This window comes from Lactuca sativa, chromosome 4, assembly GCF_002870075.4.
Source record: "Lactuca sativa cultivar Salinas chromosome 4, Lsat_Salinas_v11, whole genome shotgun sequence".
NCBI lineage: Eukaryota > Viridiplantae > Streptophyta > Magnoliopsida > Asterales > Asteraceae > Lactuca > Lactuca sativa.
In genome coordinates this window covers 225,419,185-225,429,350 of record NC_056626.2, presented here as the reverse complement: position 1 = coordinate 225,429,350, position 10,166 = coordinate 225,419,185, and the positions used below count along the sequence as shown (strand labels likewise).

General features: G+C 39.3%; 1 non-coding gene across 1 annotated transcript; it reads right to left on the bottom strand.

Annotated features, from left to right (window-relative positions):
- Positions 1–544: 544 nt before the first annotated feature.
- On the bottom strand, positions 545–651 carry LOC128134001 (small nucleolar RNA R71). Its single transcript, XR_008232327.1, has one exon. It is a non-coding gene; the product is annotated as a small nucleolar RNA R71 (small nucleolar RNA).
- Between the last annotated feature and the right edge of the window lie 9,515 nt (positions 652–10,166).

The following is a 10,166-nucleotide window of genomic DNA, read 5'->3' as shown; positions in this document are numbered from 1 at the left end:
TCCGTTTTCAGCAAGAAGAGGAGCAGCAAATCCGGAGCATCTAGTGCCTCTTTGACTATTGAAGACCCAATTCAAGAAGATATCGAATACGAGACCGAGGAAGAAGAAGAACCCACATTCGAGCACGACTCCGATTTTGAAGACAATTTAGTCATCACTATGGCTAACATCGATGAAGTCCCCATGGGGGAATGGAAGAAGAGGATGCGCGATGACACCGGCCCGGGACTTGTGCAGCCCGCAATTCCCGCAACCGCCACTTTCGATCTAAAAGGCCATATTCTCGCTCAACTCAAGGAGATTCCTTTTTTATGGGAAGGATCACGAAGACGCCTACAAGCACTTGGACGAAATGAATGATGTGGTCGACTACTTCAATGTACCGAATGTCCCTCGCGAGACCCAGCTTCTTTGCATGCTCCCAGTCACGTTCAAAGGAGCTGCAAAGGATTGGCTAAAGTCACTTCCTCCCGGATCAGGCACCACATGGGCCAAGATGAAAGAGGAGTTCATAGATCACTTTTGTCCACCCTCCAAAATAGCCAAGCTAAAGAAAGCAATTGCCAACTTCGAGCAACAGCCCGGAAAATCTCTATATGAAGCATGGGAAAGGTACAAGAGTTTGCTTAGAAATTGCCCACATCATGACCTTAATAGCCAAAAAGAGGTCTCCATTTTCTACGATGGAGTCAATGTCACCACAAGGCAATTACTCGATTCTCAAGGTCCGCTCACGAAGAAGACGCCCCCGGTAATCAAGGAGCTAATTGAAGAATTCTCTAAGCACTCTAGAGAATACGACAATCCAAGAAACGAAGTAAGTCGGGGAGTAGTGAACGCGACAATCCATGCTATGAGGGTGGGATGTGAAAATTGTAGAGGGCCCCATCTAACAAAGGATTGTGATTTGGATGAGAATGGAAATAAGAAAGCTCAAGTCTTCTATTCAAGTGGCGATCGATACGACAAAAATTGGCGAAAACCTAAGAAGGAATGGCTCCAATACGAAGAGTATAAGAAGGCTAAGGAGGAAAAATACAAGAAGAAGGAGAGGGGACTATATCAAAGAGAAGAACCGGTAGAAAAGAAAGTTGATTTGGAAGAAATGTTCACTAGATTCATAGCCGCGTCCGAAAAGAGACACAATGATCACCAGGCTGCAATACATGAGACCAGAAACATGCTAAGGAATCAGCAGGCATCCATCCTCAATATTGAGAAACAGTTGGGACAGCTTGCACACCAAGTGAACGAAAGAAGACCGGGTCAACTTCCAAGTAATACCGAAACCAATCCAAGAATGGAGAATGTGAGTGCAGTGACCTCCAGCAAGGAAGAAATATTCACAGATACACTGAGAATATCCAAAAGGAAGACAGAAAGGGCAGAAGAGTCGGCTCCAGCAAAACCCGATCTGACTCGCTGAGTCCCTCTAGTGGACTCGACGAGTCCATGCGTGAATGATAAAACTGTCAGTCCTTTAAAGCCATATAATCCTCCTTTGCCATACCCAATTAAAGTCATGCCTGCAGAAAACGTTGAAGCATATAAAACCTTCATGAAGCATGTTAAAGCCCTACAAGTTAATGTGCCGTTTGTGGAAATGATGCTCCAGACACCCAAATACTTCAACTTGCTAAAAAGTCTTTTTGCTGCTAGGAAAGATTTGGCTGAAGTCGCGGAGATACTATTGGGTGAGCTACCCGAAAAGAAAGGCGATCCAGGGAATATTATAATTCCGTGCCAGTTTGGTAATGAAGTTGTCACCCAAGCATTGACCGACTCGGGTGCAAGCATCAATCTGATGCCTTTCTCTTTCTTTAAAAGGTTGAATTTTCCGGAGCCAAGACCGGTAAATATGAAGATCCATTTGGCAGACAAGACAATAATTCATCCACAAGGCGTTTGTGAGGATCTCCTTATTAAAGTTGACAAGTTTATATTTCCGGTAGACTTTGTGGTGGTTGACATGGAAGAAGACCCCAAAATTCCAATCATTTTGGGGAGATCATTTTTAAACACCGCATGTGCCTTAATTCATGTATGTGAGTCTACACTAACATTAAGGGTAGGTGACGAATCCACAATGTTTAGAGCTGTACCGGAAGCCAAGTAAGAAGAGGAAATAAAGGAAGAAATCTCATTTATCCATTTGGAGGATGAGATACTACAGAAAGAGCTTGCACTTTTGCAAAAAGAATATCCAAGCAAGTTTCTGCTACATTCTGGAGAGGATGGAGATGCTAACAAGGACTTGGAGGAGTTAGAAAAGCTACTGGAAGGAGCCGACTCAGAAAACACCCAAGAAATGATGGAATACGATCAGACTCGCCGAGTCACTTTACTGGACTCAACGAGTCCAGTCGAATTTGATAACAACTTGGGCGATTTAGATCTGTTTGTTGCTAGTCCTCTGTATAGTCTGGATTTGGATATTTTTCCTCATTCTTTAGGAGAACAAACAGAAAAAGAATACATGGATACGGAAGTTCAACACGCCTATATAGCATGTCTTAATGCAATTACACTTGAAGATGGGGTGAGCACAGAAAAAGAAGGGGAGGCAAAAGAAACGAGTGTGAAAGATTATCAACCATCCATTACCAAACCTAGAGCACGCACCTTCACAAAATACGAAGTAATTCGGTTTGAAGGAAAAGAAGTGCAAAAGAAGGTGAAAACGAATGGGGTGAAGAAGAAAAAGAGGAGAATGGAAGCCGAAGCAGCTGAGAATGATGTTATGAAAAAGAAGAGAGAGGAAGCAAAACGGGCTTACAAAAAGAAGATTCACGCTTACAAAACGAAGTACAAACCACAAGAGACTAGGCGTGCATTCCCAATGCTGGAAGATGACGAGACGTAGACGGGAAGGAGTCTAGCTAACGACTCCTTAAAAAGAAGCGCTTGGCGGGAGGCAACCCATTGTTTAGAGTTTGCTTTCTTTTACCTTTTTGAGTTTTGTTTGAAATTTTTTTCGTTTTTTTTAGAATTTTAATCTTCCAAATCATCGGACATGTCTGCTTGAGAGTTCGTATGGACTAAGTGTGGGGTGAAATAAATTTTCTTTTCTTAATAAATGAGAAGAATTTTAAATGTTTTTTGAATTGTTTGCAAGAGACTCGCCGAGTCTGCCCATGACTCGACGAGTACATATAGATTTCAAAAAAAAAAATGGAATCGCGACCAGACTCGCCGAGTCTGACCCCGACTCGACGAGTCGGTACTATTCACAGAAAAAATAATAAAAAAAATTACTTTTACAACTGGTAACTAGGGTTTTAACCCTAAAAGAATCAGTTTTTACACACACTCGCCGTGCGCCTCTCTCTCAATTCCCTCTCAAGCATTCATCTTCCTCTTCATTGTTCTTCAATTTTTTTCAAGTTCCATCACAAAAAGGTAGCAAATTTCTTCCTCTTTTCTGTTAAAAGCATGATTCTAAGGCTATCTATGATGGAAATTGCATAGAAAAAACCGATTTTGAAAATTATTAAATTTCTAGGGTTTCGATTTTTCATGAGTTATGATGTTTTGAATGTTTATTCTTGCCTAAATACCTTATATACATATGTCTAGACAAAACCCTGGAAGAAATTTTGAGATTTCCTAGTCCAATTTAGACCGACCCGCCGACTGACTTGTGCAGTTCTTGCGACTCGCCGAGTCGTACATGGACTCGACGAGTCGAGTCGGGGAACATGTGCATGATGTCTTTTAATTATAATCTATGTTTCTGGGTTTTGTATCTTTGTTTTGCAGAAAGAATGTTTAGCAGGGGGCAAAGTTCTGGGGGACACCAAGGGGACTTTCCTTGGTTGAATTTCCCACAAATTGAGTCCGCTTCAACAATGTGGAAGTGGAAGAAGAAGTTAGCCGACATAAGGAAGAAGGAAATATACGTGCCCAATAGGATAGATTGGGATTGGTTGCAAAATGTACGCTATGAAGAGGAGTTAGCTCCTTATCTTTTAAAGGAGTTTACCCATGAAGGAGAACGATGATTTGTAGGGGTGGAGTCGGGTCTTTCGAATTCAAGAGCCGGTGTATTTGGAGCTAGGCCTAGAGTTATTCTCCACAATATCTTTCACGGGGGGAGTGGATTGTTATCACCCAACAAGTTTCAGTTTCTGCCTTGGGGGTGAATTTCATCAATGTTTTGTGCTCGACCTTGCCTGTCGATTGGGAATTTATGACCAGCCCTTGGTCTCAACAGATATCTTTCGAGCCTTTTTGGAGCAATCCCGCAAGGTGTTTCCCAATGGAGTTACGAGCACGGGGTGGTGGAACACGATTGGCAACAAAGTTTATATTCCGAAATTGGCGCAAGAGGGGAACATTCGATCGCCTACACACCGCCTTATTCATCGTCTCATTTCATCCACTATTAACCAAAGGAAGGATGATGACAAGGTTTCTAACCTTGATGTCTTCTATTTATGGAGCATTATCACACCCGACATTTTTTTGCAATATTCCATGTTGTTTGGCTTCATATCTATCGGAGGATGCGGTCAAGGATCGCAAAACTTCTCGAATTAATGGTGGTATGTTTGTCACCCGGCTAGCCAACTCGTTTGGGTTGATGACCCGTGGTGCATGGAACTTTATGACGATGATTCCTATGTCTCCATTCAATCCAATTCTTTTCCGGCGGGCCAGGATTATTGAAGATTATGGTGGTGGTCATTATGCTATCCCGCATGATGATCCGGTAGTTGGTCCCGAAGCACCGGGAAGGAGGGTCCGATCGAGGAGGGAGCGGGATGTGGAGGAAGAGCCGCCGGTGATTCCGGTTGATAATGAATAGGTACCAATCGATTGGTACAATGTGGAGATGAGGCGGCTACAAGATCAAATGGCGCGGTGCATCAATTTTAGCAATCAATCACATATCTGACTTTTCAATCACTTCAACATACCGCATATCGATGGCGGTAACTTTTCGTATATTCCATTGTGGGACGAGGTGATTAGTACAAGAAGGAGTGGTGCGGGAGGAAGTGGAGCAGCACCGGATCATGATGAGGAGGAGGATTAATTTATTTGCGTTTCTATTAGACAATATTCAATTTCTATTTTTATGTTTTTGTTTTTTATTTGGTTTGTTTGAATGTGTTAAGAATTTTTACTGTTTTGTTTAATGTGTGTTTTCCTTGATTATTTTTCAAAATTGAATTAGGAATGCTTGCATAGGAGAGTTAAAGTTCTAGAGTCAAAAGGGTTATAAGAGTGATAAAGAGTCAAGAGAGGGAAGCATTAGAGTCAAAGTATTGAGTCCGGTCCTTAGGGACATTAGCAAGTAAGTCCAGAACTGAGGAGAATGTTTTGAAGATTTATTGGAGGCTGGAACAAATGCAGAATGCCATTTTTTTCGTCCAGCGGTCTACTCGACGAGTGCACTAAACTGACTCGACGAATCGCATAGTATTCTCACACATACGAAGATGTCCGCGCTTATACTCGACGAGTCACATATATGACTCGACGAGTCATTCATTTTTAAACAAAGGGGACTGGTGATCTGATGGTGATAAGAGTACCACTTGACCATTTATTCTTCCCATATTGATTCCTGAAGATCTTACATTGTTTTTCCGCGTATTTGGAGCGACCCACACGAGATTTTGACACCCAAGACATGGATGAGATGTTCCCATGTCTAAAGTCAATTGAAGTTGGAGCTAAAATGAAAGTGACCAACCTATCGACTGCTATCCCAGGGGAGTTTTTTCCAATTCCCTCTTTATTCTCTTTTTATGTTTTTATCATGCATAATATGCAATGAGGACATTGCATTAATTAAGTGTGGGGTAGGGGTTGGTTACATATTAGAAAATTTAGAGTCTTAATTTAAATTAATTTTAAAAATTTTTTGCATACCAAAAATATTATTTAGGTCTTAATTTAGAAAATTTTGGTAAAAGCGAATTAGGATTCCATGTTAGAATTGTGTTGATAATTGCATGAAAACCCAAATGTTTAGTTGAGCCTATATACGTTCTAGTTCATTTGTGGCTTCCTTATTCCAGTGAAATCATCGGACAAAACCACGACCCCGCTCAGCCTGATAGATGCAATATGTTTAGCAGCCTAAACCTGAAATGTATCCAGGAAGATTGTTATCGTTAGCCAATAAAGGTTGAGATTGAGCACCCTTGCTTAAGCATGTAGGGATTTGAGTGAAAAAAAAGTGAGGTACATGAAAAAAAAAGAGAATTACAAGAAAAGTTGTAAGAATTTTGGAGCAATTAAAGTGAAGACCAAAAGATCAAAATTCCAAGAAATCCAAAAAGTTGAAGATACCAAAAATCAATAAAGGTGGTGAATTCAAAGAAATCAAAGATCAAATTATCAAAGGAAGTGAAGAATTCCAAAAGAGCTCCATAGTGGTATCGAAAAGTTGTAATTCTATATTATGTATGCTTGGGTTGCTCAATTTAAAATACCTTGAGGGTAAGAGGTTTTCTGCGGATGGATTCGGAGGGTTGCATAAAATGAGCATAGTTCGGGGTGAGTGGGCGAATGTTTTTGAGGATTGTGAGTATTTGGAGTATGGGAGGTCCATAGGAAAAATTTTAGACAAAAATGCATGTGTTGCGGTCTTGGCATAATGGCTGAGTTAGATTGGAGTTGTCATATGTGATTCTAATGTTTTCAAATTTAGTTTTGCTTGGGGGCAAGCAAAAGTCAAGTGTGGGGTATTTTGATATGTGCATATTTAGTTCATATTAATATAGATTTTTATTCATTTATTAGCTAAATTATTGTATTTCATGGACAAAAGGTACTTAAAAGTGTTTGAATTATATTTTCAGTCCAAAAATGAAGCTGGGAAGCAGGAGAAGCGGTTGAGAGATCAAGAATTGAACAAAGAAGAAAACCACCAAAAATAATACCTACTCGGCGAGTAAGGTCGACTACTCGGCGAGTCCGATCGAAGAATCGAGAAGATAATGACTCGGGATCCCAGAGACTTATCACAATACGGGGACTGAGAGATGGACTCGACGAGTCGCCACCTGACTCGACGATTCGATTCGTATATATAGAGATAACTCTTCAGAACGATAGAGGAGAATTCTGGAATGACTCAGAAGAGTTTAGCTGCGATTGAGAAGGCAGAAAAACCCCTAGAAGACGACGAGAGAAGCTAGAATTCAATCCCGAAGAAGAATTGAGGCAAAATTTCATCATTCCACTTATTCTTTTGTTTTATCATTTGGTTAAACAATTTGACTCTGTTTGTTTGCTGTTATTTACTTCAATTATGAGCTAAAACCTTTAGACTTCTGTTTGGGGATACAAAGTTGACAATATGGTTTGATTGATTGGTAGGATTAATTCTAAGTTGGTGAATTTTTGTTATTTTAGCTTTCTAAAGAACCTTGTGTGTGAATAATAATTAATTTTCTGTTAATAGAAAGATAATTGATTAGCATGAACATCTATTGATTATTAACCTCATATGCTATGTGATCATTATGCCATATGTCTAGGATTAATGAATATGAAACTAGAATTAATAAGAAAATTAAGTAAATTCATGTGCAAGCTTGTGTGATGACCATCAACAAGAAGTTAATTAAAAGATTAAATTAGTTAACTATTGCAAGTCTAAATTAACCTGAATAATTAATCTAGTAAATCTAATTAAATTAGACAACTGGCCACTGTTTAAGTTAGTTTATTTGCTAAGGATTATTGTAGTGAATGCGAATCTAATCACTTGAATCGGTAAACAACGAAAGAATTAACCCATTGCACCATTACGTTGAAATCAACCATAGAATCAACTAAGTTGAACTAAATAGAAGTTCCCTTCCATTTATTGAATCTACTTAGTATTTTGTTTTCTAGTTTTTAAGTAAGTAATAGTTAGTAAGTTTCTAGTCTTGTAAAACTAGATAAAACCCCTACTTAATAATTAACTTAGATAAAATTAGTTTTTAATTTTAATTTTCCGTTCCATGTGATCGATACCCTGCTTATTTAACTATACCACAATTGATAGGTTCACTGCCTTTTGTGTGTTATTTGATAATTAAAAGTAGGTTTAAAACTAAGTGAGTTTGCACACATCAATGACCTCTAAAATGACATCCTAAGCTCATAACCCCCATTAACACTCATAAAGCTCAACGGAAAAGGGTCTATGGACCTCTTTGGGTCCAGATCTATAGCAGCAACACGAGAAGGGACCAATTACTCCATATAACCATCCTCTAAAGGGGCTAAAAAGCCCTAACTCTAAGAATTACACCATAAACTGAAGAAGGGTCGAATGAATACCTCAAAATGAAGTCTCTAAGCCCTGGAATCACTGGATTAGCACCCTCTTCATCCTCCTCTTGTCTTGGTCCTCTTCTATTTGCAAAAACACTAACAAATGATCAAGAAATGACTCCTTTCCTATCAAAAATGCTCTAGCTCACTTAGGGTTTCTCTATGGGGTCTGTTAGCCGCAAATGACGGCCATAAGGCCCTTTAAATAGGCCCCAAACCCGAGGAATTAGGGTTTCATTAAACAGCGTGGACTCGCCGAGTCCAACCATCCACCCGGATAATGATTCGCGTCTCTACTTGGCGAGTCTACGCATCAACTTGCCGAGTTCTTCCACAAAACTTGAAATTCAACGAATAAATTGAATACCTGAAATTTCAGATGTTACATTGTGTCTCGAATGGTTTGACACAACCACAATTGAACCCCTTATTTTAGAACCAAGCATGCAAACCCCTACAATAGAACCTAACATGGAATCCCTAGTCATATTGATGTTGCACATGTTTCACCCCAAGAATGGAATCCCATATTGAAGTTGAATTTGTGAAAGAACCAAACATGGAACCTCCTATTATGGAACCCTTTAGTGAAGCCCTAGGTGGATCAACTGATGGTTAGGGTAGTGGAGATTCAAGTGATGATGATGATAGTGATTTCATTATGGATGAGGATAACTTGTTGGATGATCCTGAGGTGCACATGCAGGATATCTACCTCAACATTGATGATAATTTGGAGTGGTTTGGTGATGCCCTTATTACAATAGATAATGTAGTAATGTTTTATGAGGAGATGAAGGTGATCAACATTGATGTTCTGCAATCTGAGTCATCATCCGATGAAGGGAAACTGAGTAAAAGAAGAAATAAAATTCGGGTTGCTGAAAGGGTACATATAAATGATGGAACTCAAGTGAGTGACCCTTTCAACATATTTCAAACATTCTCAAGTTCTCAGGAAGCAAAACACAGAATTTACTTGCATGCAATAGAGACAAGAAGAGAATTGGATATTATCAATAATGATAAAAACGGGGTTAGGGTAGTATGTAAAGGAACAATACCAGATATGGGGATACTTGAGACTTCTTGGATAGGTGGACCAAGTAAAACTAGTTGGAAAGGTGGGCCAAGTCAAAGGAATATAAATGGTGGACCCAGTCAAACGGGTGAAAAAGGAGGACCAAGTAAAAAGAAAAGTGCAGTGAGAGTAGATGAAAGCAATAAGTGCCCTTGGAAACTTTTAGTAAGTAAATGGAAAAAGGATGATGATTGAATTTTGAAAACGTCTGAAAAGGAGCATAAATGTCTCCAAACAAGAAAAATCAAAGCCTGTAATTACGAGTATCTTTCCAAATAAATTCTTGAGCAGTTGGAGTCTAACCCATAAATACCAATCAGGGCTTTAAAGGAGCAGCTAGAGAGGAAATACCAAATTTAGATGTCGGACATGAAAGTGTTTAGGGAAAAAGAAAAAGCCCTAGAAACCATTAGGGTTGATTTTGGGGGTCAATATTCTATATTGAGGGACTATCTACTGGTCGTTCAAAGTCAACACCCAAACACAACAGTCAAGCTTCAAATGGATAATTCTTCCAACCCTACATCAGATACTATGATTTTTAGATGTATATATATATATATATATATATATATATATATATATCTATCTTGGGCCACTGAAACAAGGATTTGCAGTAGGGAAAAGGGACTTTCTTGGACTGGATGGTGCATTCATGAAGGGTCCTTACCCTGGTATGATTCTAAATACAATGGTAAGTAATTTTATACATGGATTAACTACTTAATCTTACAGATGACTTATAGATCATAACCTAATTTGTTCTTACTATTATAGGGATTAGATGGAAACAACTCCACTT